The sequence below is a fragment of the Lissotriton helveticus genome, chromosome 3_1 (genome assembly GCF_964261635.1).
Source record: "Lissotriton helveticus chromosome 3_1, aLisHel1.1, whole genome shotgun sequence".
NCBI lineage: Eukaryota > Metazoa > Chordata > Amphibia > Caudata > Salamandridae > Lissotriton > Lissotriton helveticus.
Window position 1 is genome coordinate 1,100,898,893 of NC_136061.1, and position 14,310 is coordinate 1,100,913,202.

At 42.4% G+C, this 14,310-nt stretch overlaps 1 long non-coding RNA gene across 1 annotated transcript in view; it reads right to left on the reverse strand.

Moving 5' to 3' along the window:
- Window positions 1–6,694: 6,694 nt before the first annotated feature.
- Window positions 6,695–14,310, reverse strand: part of LOC144823298 (uncharacterized) — a 324,492-nt gene continuing 316,876 nt past the window's right edge. Inside the window, exon 3 of the long non-coding RNA XR_013608762.1 lies at window positions 6,695–6,822. This is a non-coding gene — a long non-coding RNA (uncharacterized LOC144823298). The remainder of the gene's footprint in view (window positions 6,823–14,310) is intronic.

The window sequence follows — 14,310 nt, forward strand, 5'->3', positions numbered from 1 at the left end:
TAATGAACTACTTTCAATAATTCACTCAATATACTTGCTGTGTGGCAAATGGTTGGCTGCTCTTGAAATGGAGGAAGGGCCCTGCAGGCTTTTATGCTCTAAGAAATTTGGCACAGGCCCTATTCCCCTCTAAGTGTATTATTAAGAGATTTACGCCACAAAAGAGTTGTTTTGTAAGATGTAATGGATATAATTAATGGACATCCATGAGAGCAGCAATGAGAGAACAGGACGTGGTATATGTGGCTAACTAACATGCAGAATGCAGATAATAAAGGAGTTGTTTTGTAAGATGTAATGCATTATAATGAATGGACATCCATGAGAACAGGACGTGGGATATGTGGGCTAACATGCAGAATGCACCTAGGGCACAGGTGACATTTGCTTTTTTTCACATGAAATAGATTGCCGAAGAAAACCATAATTTGTAAATAGGGAAGGAATTGACCCTACCCCCTGTGCCTGAATACACAAGCTGTGTGGCAAATGATTGGCTGCTCTTGAAATGGAGGCGGGCCCTGCAGTTTTGCATGCACGTCACTAGGGAAACATCAGAAAGACTGCATATGCTTCTGGGCCATCTGTCCCTCCAGGAGGAAATGACATTTGAATGTGTCTACTACTGACGCAAGGTGCAGAGCAGTCCACTGTGCCAGACACGCACCTACGAAAGAAATAACATATATAAACGTATGACGCTCTGTTTCACACTCCTCGCAGCTTGAGAGAAAGGTGGCGGTGTCGCTTCATAACACATTCATTCAGAGAGGGGTATCTGTTTTCAGATACGCCCCATGGTAAGAGATAGCAAAACAATATAATTGCGCAGGTGGCCAAGGCAGTCAGCAGTCTCTTGTGTCTATCCCCAGCAGCATACGTCATTTCATTTGCCTCCTTTGTTTATAATAAAATATAATTGCAGGTGTACTTGATAATTTTTGTTGTATCTATCTACTGTATTTAGCTGCAATAAGCCATCCCTTTCGCACCTATGACTCACATACAGTAATGCCACTGTATTACCTCCGCATCCACACTGCAGTAACTCACATTTCCGTTCCCAAGGCTTTACAGTGGGGTAATGCTGTATCTTTGTAATGCTACAACACGAAGTGCAAATATTTTTTAAAGCCAACTGTGTTACCTGCCATTTGACACCCGAGCGTACACCCCCAAAATAATCTTAACATGAGAAGACAAGCATTTGTAATGCAACACTTCTCGCACGTGCGAGAGGTTAGGCTATTGGCATTGTAAATGACAATGCCTTTTGTTTATATGTTTTGATAATAAACACAGAAATAAAAGGCATTATCACGTACAATACCAATAGCTCAAACTCTTGTAAATGCGAGACCTATTGAAAGAAGCGGCCGCCATTGTCCGGGGCTGCTTAGAAAGGGAAAGCACTCTGGCACGCTGAATGTTGCAGACAAGCATCTTGTGCCTGCAGTGGCAGAAACTACTTAAAGGAAATAGTGCTTATAGAGAACAAAAAAAAGACTAACCGTGTAACAACGGAAGTAAAAGGGCCAGTCCTCATGGGAGGTACGATTTAAGACAAGGCTGTACTAAGGAAGGACTAACAAGCTTATTAACGAATCACAAGCCAGCATTTAGGACAATGACACAAGCCAATGACAAATATGGGCGGAGAGTGGGTGGGACTTCTATTCCATTCTCCAATACAGCATGGCTCTCAGGGCAGCGCATGCACTGCCCAGGCTCAACTTAAAAACATAAACAACACGGAAACAGCCAATAAATTAAGGAAGAAGATGTTTCCTTTATGTTTTTTCATTGGCGGCGTGTCTTACCTTAGCTCCTTCACTTTGGTAGATGAAGGTTAGGAAGTGCTTGACAGTGAGAGAACTACGCTGGTCCTACATTGAAGCTGAATTTCCTCGCTGGCTGTACATTTGAAAGCCCTTAACCATACCTGACCTAAGCACCCCTTTGCACTACTTTATTTATTATTAATTTTTTTTCAGTTTGATTAGGTTTATTAAATGTAGGAAGAAGCATAAATACAAATACAATGAAATAAGAACAATCGTGGGGAAGGAAGGGGGAAAAAGGAAGGGAAAACATAAAAGAAAAAGCAATGTACATTATGAGGATGTGGAAATAACAATAAACTTTCATGAGCAATAAGGGTAAAAAGAAGAGATACAGCAATAATACAATAAAAATAAATGCAACTGAGGATATTTAAATAATTATGTTAACAAAGAAAGTGGGATGAAAAAAAGGGTATCAAGGCGGTTTAGAAACTTCTTGTTGAGCAGGACATAAACGAAAAGAGCGAGTCGTACAAGTATCTAAATAAATAGTAACCGGAAGCCATGAGTCTGTGCGTTTAGCTGCCATCTGGGCAGGAAAAACAAAAGCAGTATCAAGCCTATGATTATGACAAACATTATACCACCAAGCTTGAAAAGTAATGGTAGAGGAGGACTTCCAATTAATAGTAATTTGCTGAAATGCTACAGCCAGTAGTAGATCAACAATACGAACATAAAGATCAGTTACCTCCCAACAAGGAGAGAGACTTCCCAAAAAGATGTGGATGGGAGAAAAGGGGATACATGTGTGAAAGATAACATTAATTTGTGCCCAGACCTGTAACCAAAAAGTATGTACATTAGTACATAAAAATAACATATGAAATAAAGTGGCGTTAGGTGAGGAACAAGACCAACATACATCTGGGGTGGTAGGAAATCACTTATGGAGGGTAGAGGGAGTGTGAAGCAGTCGGTTATATATGAAAAACAAAGATTGCGTCAATGACGCCGCCCTAGAGGTTTTGCGAATTTTTGTCCAAATCTTGTCCCACAGAGATGTAGGCCATGATGTGGAGAAATCAGTTTCCCAATGCTCCTCCACCTTAGATTTAGATCTAGGGAGTATATGTGAATGAAGGTGCTTGTAAATAACGGAAGCTTTGGGAATAGGTTGTAGGATTGAATGAAGTGGGAGAGTGTGGTTAGGTGAAACAAAAGGAGGAGTGGTTTGCAATAATCTTGTATGAATCTCCATGACTGCTTCTCTAAGGAGAAGATATTTGGGAGCAAAGGAGGAGGGTAAGTCAAAGGTGGAAGAAAGGGTGCGAAAAGACAGGAAAGTGGATTGTGAGAAAAGCTGCGAAACCCAAAGCAACCCCTTGGATCTCCAAGATTTCCAGTAAAAGGGTTTACCTCGGATTAAGAGGTATTTATTGTGCCAAATAGTGGATGAAAGGAAATCAACAATGGTCGCAGGCGGGGGGGGATTAGAAGACAAGAGAAGTTTGACAGTGAATTTATGAATGAGAGTAGGAATCAAAGAGGGTTTGCGTGAAAAGGAGATATATTCAGCAAAGGAAAAAGGGGAGAGGAAGAGGCGTTCAATCTTAGCCCATAAGGGGCAAGGGGAATCAGGATCTTGTAACCAAAAGGACGCTTGTCGTAACAGAAAAGCTTTATGATAGGTCGGGAAGTCCGGAAAATTAACTCCTCCTTCAGAGGTAGGGCGAATGAGCCTAGCAAGGGACATTCTGGGCTGTTTATTATGCCATAAAAAGGAGGACAAGACCGAATTAATTTTCTTGAAAAATTTGGCTGGGATAGAAATGGGGATATTGGAGAGTGTATATAAAACAATGGGTGAAAGCATCATCTTAATGGTGTCCAAACAACCCCACCAAGAGAGATAAAGAGGATGCCATCTCGCAGTGAGGTCGGATATTTTCTGAGTGCATTTAGTAAGACAGAGGGAAACAGTGTCAGGGATGGAAGGAGTAATATATAAACCTAAATACTTAATGTGAGAAGAGCTCCAGGTAAAACTGGAGGCACTAAAGTCAGGTTTGAAAGTGAATTTCGTCAAGCGAAGGATCTCACATTTATCATTATTGAGCTTATAGCCAGAGATTAAGGAATAATGCTGCACTTCCTCCAAGAAAGCAGGGATGGAGACTGTGGGTTTCGAAATAAAGAGCAAAATATCATCTGCATAAGCAGCCAGCTTAATGGAGGAATCTGCTGTCTGGAATCCATGAATGTCGGGGTTCTGGCGTAATCTAGACAGGAAAGGTTCTAAAGCAAGATTGAAAAGAAAGGGTGAGAGAGGGCAACCTTGGCGAACTCCTCTACCAAGGTCAAAGTAAGGGGAAATTTGACTATTACCATAAACTGCAGCCCTCGGGTGAGTATATAACAGTGAGATTAGGGAAATAAATTTAGGGCCGAACCCAAACCATCCGAGAGTGTGGAAGAGGTAAGGCCATTCGACCCTGTCGAAAGCCTTTTCGGCATCTAGGGCAATAGCCGCGAGGGAGTGCTTGAGATGGGATGATTTTGACAATATGTTAAATAAAAGCCTTGTGTTGTCAGTGATGTATCGGCCTTTAACAAAACCTGATTGTTCTTTACCTAATAAATCAGGAAGTAAATGATCTAGTCTCAACGCTAATGCTTTGGCGTAAATTTTATAGTCAATATTAACAAGGGATATGGGTCTGTAATTCTTACAATATTGCACGTCTTTTCCGGGTTTGGGTATGAGACAGATGTGTGCATCCAAAAAGGTCCCCGAGGAGGCACCTAAAGCAGCAAAGGAGTGAAGAAGAGAATGTAGCTTTGGAAGTAATAATTTGGAGAAGTGAAGGTAAAACTCAACAGTGAAACCATCTGGACCAGGGGCTTTATTAAGTTTAAGACGCTGGAGTGCGGTGAGCAGCTCTTTCTGTGAGATGTCAGTCTCCAAAGAGGAGAGGTCAAGAGGGAAATGAGCAGGAGGTTGAATAGTAGAGAAGAATTGTGAAAGAGAATGGGGAGATGATTGGGTGCCAGATGTGTATAGGGACTCGTAAAAACTGGAGAATGTAGTGAGAATGTCGGCATCTTTATGTTGTAGGTGTGCATCGGCATCATATACAGATTCAATGGATATCTTGTTGTGTTTGACCTTCAGGTAATTTGCAAGAATTTTCCCGGCTTTGTTCTTACCACCATAAAACTTAGCACTTGACTTGAGTAAATATAAGGAGGCATCTTCAGTAGACTTTTCATTAAATTTAAGCTTGGCAGCGATCAAAGTTGTCAGACTATCATTAGAATGTGAGGTGAAATAGGCGTGTTCCAATCGCTTAATGTCAAGAAGAAGGGTTTTAGTGAATTGGCGAGCATTCTTACGTTTCTTTGCGACATAAGTAATAATGAAGTCGCGTGCGGCCGCTTTGAAAGCATCCCAAACAGTGTGTTTGGAAATGGGCGGAATATCGTTAATTTGAAAAAATTCATCAAAAAAGGCGGTAAATGATGTGGAGAATTTGGGATCTAAGAGGAGAGCATTGTTAAAACGCCATCTCCTGGGTCCGTCAACTTTAGGAAGCACATCAAGGCTGACTATGACAGGGGTATGATCTGAGAGCAAAATCGGACCAATTTCCGCTGAATGAAGTGTTTGGTCAAGATCATGAGAAACAAAAATGTAATCGATCCGTGATTGTGAGCGATGGCATGGGGAATAAAAGGTATATTCCTGCAAGGTTGGGTTGCAGAGGCGCCAAGAGTCAACAAGCTTGTGTTGGGAGATAGCTTGAGTAAAAAGTTTATGCGATTTATTAGGGATGTAGGTGGCATCAGATTTCCTATCTATAAATGGATCAAAAGGTTGATTACAATCTCCCGCAAGGATGAAATTGTCATCTATAAAACGGGTGATTTGTGGAGAAAATTCTGCCCAAAATAGGGGTTCACCAGTAGTGGGGCCATAGACATTAAGGAGAGAGAGTGGAACACCTCTAAGTGATAGTCTGACATGTATCCATCGGCCATTAGTATCAGAATCCTGGGAAATAACAGTAAAAGGGAGAGATCTGCGACACAAAATTGCAACACCATTACGTTTACCATCACCTTGAGAGTAAAAAACATCACCCACCCATCCCCTCTTAAGCTTAGCAGACTCCGTGTCAGAGAGGTGGGTCTCCTAAAGAAACGCAATGTCAACATTTAATTTGGCTAGGTGAGATAAAATGCGTTGACGCTTAATTGGGGAGTTGATACCCTTAACATTCCAAGAGATTATATTCAAAGACATAGCATATACATTAAAGTAGTGAAATCATGATAGATGCAAAGATAATGAAGAAAGAATATGCAATAGAGTGTAACGTATACAAAAGTAAGAAAAAGATTCATGAAGAAGAAAGAGTGAAAAGAAAATAAAGAAAAGGTAGTTACGAAGAAAGGAAAAAAAGAGAAAAAACTGGTAAGATTATAAGAATGTACAAAATGAGAGAGCAAAGTAAAAACAAGAAGAAAGTTCAGGCATGATAGGGAAGGAGAAAAGAGAAAGCATAAATGACCACATCCTGAGAATAAAGAGGTTATGACTTGTACACAAATATGAAAGTGAGAAAGAAGGAAAACTATCAAGCAGTAAGGAAGAGTGGTAATGAAAAGAGAAGAAGAAGATGAATATCCTAAGAGAAATATACAAGAAAGACAAAAATAACACCAAAGGAGGAGGGGATAGACAAAGAAGAGAGTCAGGGTATTGGAATAAGAAAAGGTATGAGATAAGGAGAGCCGGTGAACAGAAAACCAAAAAGAGGACAAGAAGTAAATGGTAAAAAACACTGGGAAAAAGGGAAAGACAGGAAACTTACATAACATCTGGAACAAGACAAGGCAAAGGGTGGGAGGGTGTAGGCCACGTGAAGAATGGCGACGCAGCCACAGCTCAAACGGGGAGACGAAGGAAGGGAGAGACCCAGCGGATCCCACGAACACAGGGAAGGAACCAGAAGAGCCGGAAAAACAAAAACATCTGTGTAAAAAAGAGAGCAAGAGAGTTAACACATCAAGAAAGAACATTCATACAATATATATTGTGTGACATGAATAACCATCAAACATTAACTACAGAACAGAGAAGCAACATCATTGCATTGGCATAAGATTACTTAGATGTTGAGGCTGAAGCAGTATCCATTGTCTCAGCAGAATACGAATAGAGAAAACTTTTCAGCTTCAAAGGGTCATCATAAGTGGTAGTTTTGTTATTAATGGTGACCTTAAAAAGGCAGGGGTGAAACAATCCATACTGTGCTCCCAAAGAACGCAATTGTGGACGAAGAGACAAGAACTCCTTACGTCGATCCGCTGTCGATTTAGCATAATCCTGTGAGAAGAATAAGGGGTGACCAGACCATGTGATGCGATTCATAGCTCTTGCTGCAGATAAAACTGTGAGTAGGTCAGTATACTCAAGAAAGTACATAATCACACCTCGTGGTTTCCTCATTGAAGAAACAGAAGAAGATGCGCCTCTAATAGGGCCTAAACGGTGCGCCCTTTGTATGTTAAGATTAGTACCTTCTGGCAAATGAAGGAGCTTAGGTAGAAAGGATTTGAAGTAAGTAATGGGATCAGACCCTTCCTGTCCTTCCTCAAGGCCATAAAGGCGTAGGTTGTTCCGTCTACTTCTGTTTTCCAAATTTTCGATCTGCTTGTGTAGAATTGAAACTTTTGCACGTATTGGATCTAGCTTGGAAACAGAGGATTGCATTGATGCAACGGTTTGCTCAAGTGTATTAACTCGTTCATCCACAGATAGCCATTTGTCGGAAAGTTGTTATTGTAGTTTTGGTCTCTTCAATAAAGGGACGCAGGGCTCTTATTTCACCCAAGAGTAAGTCAATAGTAGTAGTAGAAGCTGTCTGAGAAGGAGGTGAAGGAGGAGTTTGTTTCAGTCGTTTGATTGTACCTGTTTTGGTGACAGGCAGTAATGAAGTAGAAGGTAACGAAGTCTTTGTAGAAACAGCATCAGGCAAGTCCTCCATCGCTAAACACTGATAACGGGATCCCGTAGGACCCAAGACCTTTTTAACAGTGGCGGAGGGTTTGCGCAGGTCTTCATGTAATCTTCCCATATAGAAAAAAATACAGATTAAACGTATGAAGAATATGAAAACAAATTGACGGAAATCAGCCAAAATAAGCAAGAGCAGAGCACAACATATTAAACATATGTAAGTAATGCGTCATCAAGCCTAAAAGTATATAGTATCAGCATGAGTCCTGTAAACAGGCATATAATAGTAATGGCAAATAAATTTATACAAATAAATTACTCATAAGAAAGAAATGCATCACATAGCCTGAGGTGAATAATAGTATTAAGCTGCAGACTTCGATGAGGGAAAAGCATTCATGCTGCTAGGTATTTGAACAAAAGTGTAAGACCACCTGTGAGCATTAGGTGGCACATGAGTTCCAATTTGCTAAAATGTCAAAAAAGGAATTAGTCAGAGAGTTTTGAAGAGGAGACGAGGGAGCTAAATGACGTTGCTCTAAAAGAAAGGTCAAAATATAGAGCGCTATTAATCAGGAAGCACTGAAACACGGTGAAACATGAGCTGAGACGACAATAGCACTGAGGAGAAAGTCGTCGTAGTGCTGCGCAGAGAAAGCATCCAGAGCGCTAAACTTGACAATGCTCGGAATTCGAGGCATAAATATCATGAACGATGAGGCGAATTGCCGAGGGCAAGCGAGAGAAAGCACAGACACGCCATAAATCAAAACCGCTAGGAGAAAGGTTCCATCAGCGGCAATACAAAATGGCGGGCGCAATCTTCCTGAGGAGCGCTGCAGTCACTTATGCTGAAAGAGCCTCGTAGACGACGAAAGCAGGGTAAGCAAGGGTTCCTACTAACGCCTCTCACATTCCGACGTCTTCTGGCCAAGTTTAGTGGAATTACTGCGTGCAGGAATCACGCCAGGTCTCCCGTCATCCGCGCCTCCCAGAGAGAGCTACGGAGAAGCCCCGCCATCGCCGTCGGGCGCTAGCCACGCCCCTCCGACCTAAGCACCCCTTAATGACCTACTTCCCTATAACATCACCCACCTGCAATTTCTTGTTGACCTCCATGCAAGGGGAGAGCTCTCACGCTCGCTGTTAGGTCTCCCGGGCAACCGCATTGCCTCATATGAAAGGTAGATGCCAATTTTTAATTTTTGTAGCACCCTCAATGGAAATATGCGATAGATTTGTGATGGTAACTTCCTTAGTAAGCCCATGGCCTTCAGATGATGATGCACAGTTTCACCAAGCCAGATATTTAGCAATTTAAAGATGATACTACAAAACTATAGTGTTAAAATATTTAAGAAGAAAACAAAAGGCTCAAAGGGGGCAATTCTTTTCTCCAGTTGGTTGAATCTTGGTACTTATCTAGTGGCGCTTCACAGGGAAGAAACCAGCTTCCCATGGCTTTTACCAACCTCATGTCAGAGATGAACCTGAAACATGTTTTGTTGTGGAAAACACGATCAGAACAAACTTGTATAAGCTATTTCCGACATGTTGAATGAAATCTTTTACCCACATATGCAATCTCTAGCAACCTTACCTTACAGTAATTGACATGGACGTCAATTTACCAAAATACCAGGGGTAGCAGAAGTGCCCTTCACTTTCACTCACTTACATGCATAAACCCGATCTCACCGGCACGCATTTAAATTTTATTTTTTTATTTACCTCAGCTGCCAGGGAAGGTCATATTCCAGCAAATTGTGCTCCACTTTTTTGTAAACTATTAGTGAATATTCTAACATTATTCAATATTAGTGTAATGAAAGAATTGACAGAAAAAAAGAGTGTAATCCCAACGAGTCCCAACCCTGCCGCTGTGTTCCAAGCACTGATTTTACCACTTCTGAGGCCAAAGGTCACAAGGGCAATGCCAGGGGTCGCTTGGTGCAAGCCAGAGGTCGCAGCTGTGATCCCTGGCGTCCCTAAATGATGTCCATTAATTGACCAGAGCTGCAGGTATCAGTGGTAAACAGCTTATCTCATCTGATTTTCAGGCATGTTAAAAGGCGCGCGCCACCTATGTAAACATTTTTGTTCGGCTCTTCGTCTTTAGAACGATAAATATGTTCTCACAATAATTCTACACAATCAGGAGCTATGAACATATGTAACATTTAAAGGCAGCAGTTTGATGCTTAGTAATCTCTTTTAGAATTCAAATACATGTTTGATAATATGCTATTAGCAGCAGGTCTCCATAAAGTTTTAAACATATCCACTGTGTGAGGGACTTTGAGCAGTCTCCTATATCTCACAGATATTCATTGGCCCTCTGCTGAATGGGGCTCCTCAGAGGGATCGCTGGGCCCCTGTAAGGTTTGGGGCTGCAGGGGCTTCCAATATGCTCCTAACCGTGAGAGTTATTTGGATCTCCCTAACTTCCCCCTTACTTTGACACCTGAAGGACATAACACATTACTGATGGCCCATTACAAAGTGGCTCACTGACACTGTTTACTTTCACACAAAACGCAGCACAGTTTTCAGCATGATGGTTGCCTGGGTTTCCCAGGGGCATGGTGAATGCTCCTCTTGGTCAGAGCCTGGGCTCTCAAAAGAGATAATTTCAGGCTTGTGTCACAGGTAGAAGACCCCTGGCTTATTCCATATGGTATCCCTTTGCACTCTTTAAAGCTCCCTGGGCCTTTTAGTCTTAGGAGATGATAGGGTGTTCTCTGTATTGTGGTATGACTGAACATGTTCATCATGCATAATTATTAATATCTCTACTCAGATTGGTTAAGCCTTTCATTGTTCATTGTACATCAATAAAACTTTTTCAATTCACTAGTATCATTTTGTCATGTCATGTAAGGTGCCTTAAAAACTGATACTCAAAATAGGGCCAGCTCTATCCCTATTTCTTTTGTATGTGAAAGGTATTTGTAAAGCACAAATCTAGGCAAAGGTAGTGGAGCGCTGCTCGGGGTGAAAGGCAAACACAATCAGCAAGTGATTTGCGAAGTGGCTAGTTTGTGGACTGCATTATGATGAAGTGTTCTTTAAAGAGTTGCATTTTCAGCCATTTCCTGATTTGGAGCAGTGTTTGTGCCATCTTGATGGACTTTGGGCTGTTGTTCCATATCTTGGATCATAGATGGAAATGGCATGTTGCCTTGTTTTTGATTTTTTTGCACTTCTTTGTCTGCAGTCTGACGGTGTTCTGGATGTGGGTGTGCTATCAGAGGTGGTGTCAGACTCCATGGGTTAAGCGGGGCTACCCTGCCTCTTCATGAGGAATTAAGTAATTTGACTCTGATGTCTCAGGGTCCGTCCTTTGATGGATCTGCAAACTTGGCCGTGTGCAATCCTTTTTGCATTTGACTCTTTGCAGCCAGAAGTCACATGCTTGTCAGAGTGGCTTGTGTGGGGTTGATCAAACTCAGCGCTCAACAATCAATCAACACCCAGTAAAGAGAATGTCCAGAGCAATACTTGTCTTTTTAGAAAAGAAACTACTTTACCACACAATGATATTCAATAATACAAACTAGTCACAACTGAAACAGTTTAGTCTCTCTGGGCACTATCTTGGTAGGTGCTATGCCCACCTGCACCCTCACTCTCTTTACTGTCCCCATACTCTCTCACTGGTTCTGGGTGATGCCCTCTAACGATGGGAAATAACAGGAGTAGCATGAATCTGGCACAGCTGCAGTTAAAATGACCCCCAGTATGTGTGCTTAGTCTTGTTAATCTCTTACTTGCTCATGGGTTGAATCAGTCTGCTTAGGTTGCCCTCGGCCTTCCCGGTACCTTGTGGCTCCCCCATGAATTCCAACGAGTGGCCGTGTGCTGGGAGGCTGCTTTGAGTGTCTCCTGCCTCTGGGCTGCCTTTCGCAGTATACTCATTATGACTCTTCTGATTTGTGGAAGGCAGTAGTCCTGATGGGGCACAGCGCCTTCTCGACCGACAGTAGGTGTCCTTAGCTTCTGGTTGAAGCTATGAGTCCATGTCAGGGCTAGTCAGTCCATGACTAAGGCCCAACACAGTGTAGCCCCACACTGATGATGCCGCATTACTCTTGCTGCTGATCTCACTTTTGGCAGTTGTAGCCCTGCAGGGGACTGCTACAACTTTGGCAGTTGCGCCCTCACACAGGCCGATCACAACTTCAACATTGCAGCCTAAATCGACTAATCACAACTTCGGCAGCTGTAGCCCCAGATGAGACAAACATAGCTTTGGCAGTTGCAGATCTGCAGGGGCTGGTCTCACAACCTCTGCAGTTGCGGCCCGCACAAGCTGATTACAACTTAGGCAGTTTAAGCTCTTCACCTTCTGATCACAATATGCAATAGCAGCCCAGAACAGACCTTGGCAATCATGCTGTAGTGGAATTGAGGTTCTCACCTAGAACTGTTGGGAGAGTTTGGGGGGCCCTCTGAAGCCCAGGTTCTTACTGATTGCAGCTGATACCAGGACGCTGTCCGGAGACCAGGCAGATCAACTTTACTACATCCGGAACGCTAATATTGATCCTTTATACAACATTTGGCATATAGAATGTATTAAGCCCTAGAAGAAATATCCGGTTTGGAATGTCTATATTTATCATATATTAGAGCTTCCAAATTTTCTTCTCCGTGACATGCTCCAGTATAATTATACTACAGTATCGTAGATCTTCATCAAAAGGATCTACAGACTATAAAGAAACGGACAATATAAATTCCTTTTAATTACAAGTATTGAAAAAACTCCTTAAAGCCCAGAAGTACCAGCCCCATCACACACAAATTGCTGGCCCATATTAATACAGGAATCTGTGGCTCGATTCCCAGAAGAAGGCGCTGCCATAGCGCCGAAACGCGCGTCGGAATTCATTCCAATCTCGCCACATTACTGTCTATTAGATTAGATAAAGGAATCTTTTTGTTTTTAACTGTGATATTATATTGATTGCATATTTCTGTATTTTAAATTGATTGCACATTTCGTGTTTAGAATTCACTGTTGAATTTATTGTGTTTTTCATTGTATTTTTACCTTCTCAAACTTTTTTAATAAATATAGATCTTTTTTACACACCTTTCTTGCTTGAGAATACATTTTCTCTGCTCAGGAATGACAAATTATGTATAGACGTTTAGCTATTATAACTGTCTAGGAAGATACTCACATCGTCTTACTGATCGCTCCCCAGCCAACTGGTTCTTTGGGCACCCTACAGCCATCTTGGAAATGCTGTGCCTCGCTCCTTCCTGGACAGTCTCTTCTCCTACATTGGAAGCTGTCTCCTTCCCTCTCACAGTAGGCAGACAGGTTTCTAGACCGGTTCCAGTAAAGGTAAACCATTCTTCCAGCAAGAGATCCAGACTTCAGGTGACATCCCTTCACCTCTGGTTGACTGGCTATGAAGCAGACACTAGTCCTGGTTGCACAGCAGCCCTGTGAGTACTCTGTGGAGTGCTCAATTCCTTGGCTTAGAGGACTTGGAACTTGAACAAAAAATGGGTAGTGGGGTCTCACTTTTACATTGAACTGGCACACAGGAAATGTGGATCCAATCTGTCTGAATCTGTAGAACCGGTTTAGGGTTGTTATCCTTTCAAGCGTACTTTCAAGGCTGACTTCGGACACCGAGCACAGGTTTTGTGTAGAGTGACGTGCCTCAAAGCAGGGAAATCTCACCTATAAGAGAGGCACACAGAGGTGTGAGGTTTCTGCACTTGAATGTCATCAGGCGAACTGAAGGAGTAATCACAGCAAGTCTCTATTCATTGTTTTTCTCACCTTTAATAGCAGAGTCTGCAGTCCCACCCCTCACCCTTACCGTCCATGAAATGGCAGTGTGCAGAAAGAGTAATCAGCAACTCTTTTAGAGTAACTAAATGAGCCCCATCTCCTCTACCATCACTTGTCTAGGTCTTCTACAGTCAGTTACAGGAATGCGAGCATTGAAATTCCACGGTCTGGGAGCACAGTCATCACCTTCATCTTGTTAACGGTGAGGCCAGGGGTATCCAAAATGGATTATACTGACCTCCATTACTCTGGTTCACACACACACACATCATGCATGCACCACCCTGGCTATACACATCACCGCGCTTAACATGAACTCGGCATGTTACCGATAAAGACTGGGTATGCTCATAGAAGGCAAACTTTGCACAAGTGGGCCAGATGGCCTCCATTACAGTGACTCAGATAACACGGACATAGTATTAATTCCCCAAAACACATTATGATGCCACTAACCACTACTCTACATGGTAAACTCATGATAGGGACAGTAGTCCACTGTCAGTAAATGGGGCCACGTTTGTTGCACCCCTCCAGGTGACAGGACAAGCTCAGGACTTACTCATAGTCAGAAGAAGCATAGATAGAACTTTGTGCACAAGCGAGATTGGCATGAGGCCAGGTCCCAAAAATCAAAACACCAGGATACCAGATACACACAGTCAGGCACTTAGGGCAGGGGAACA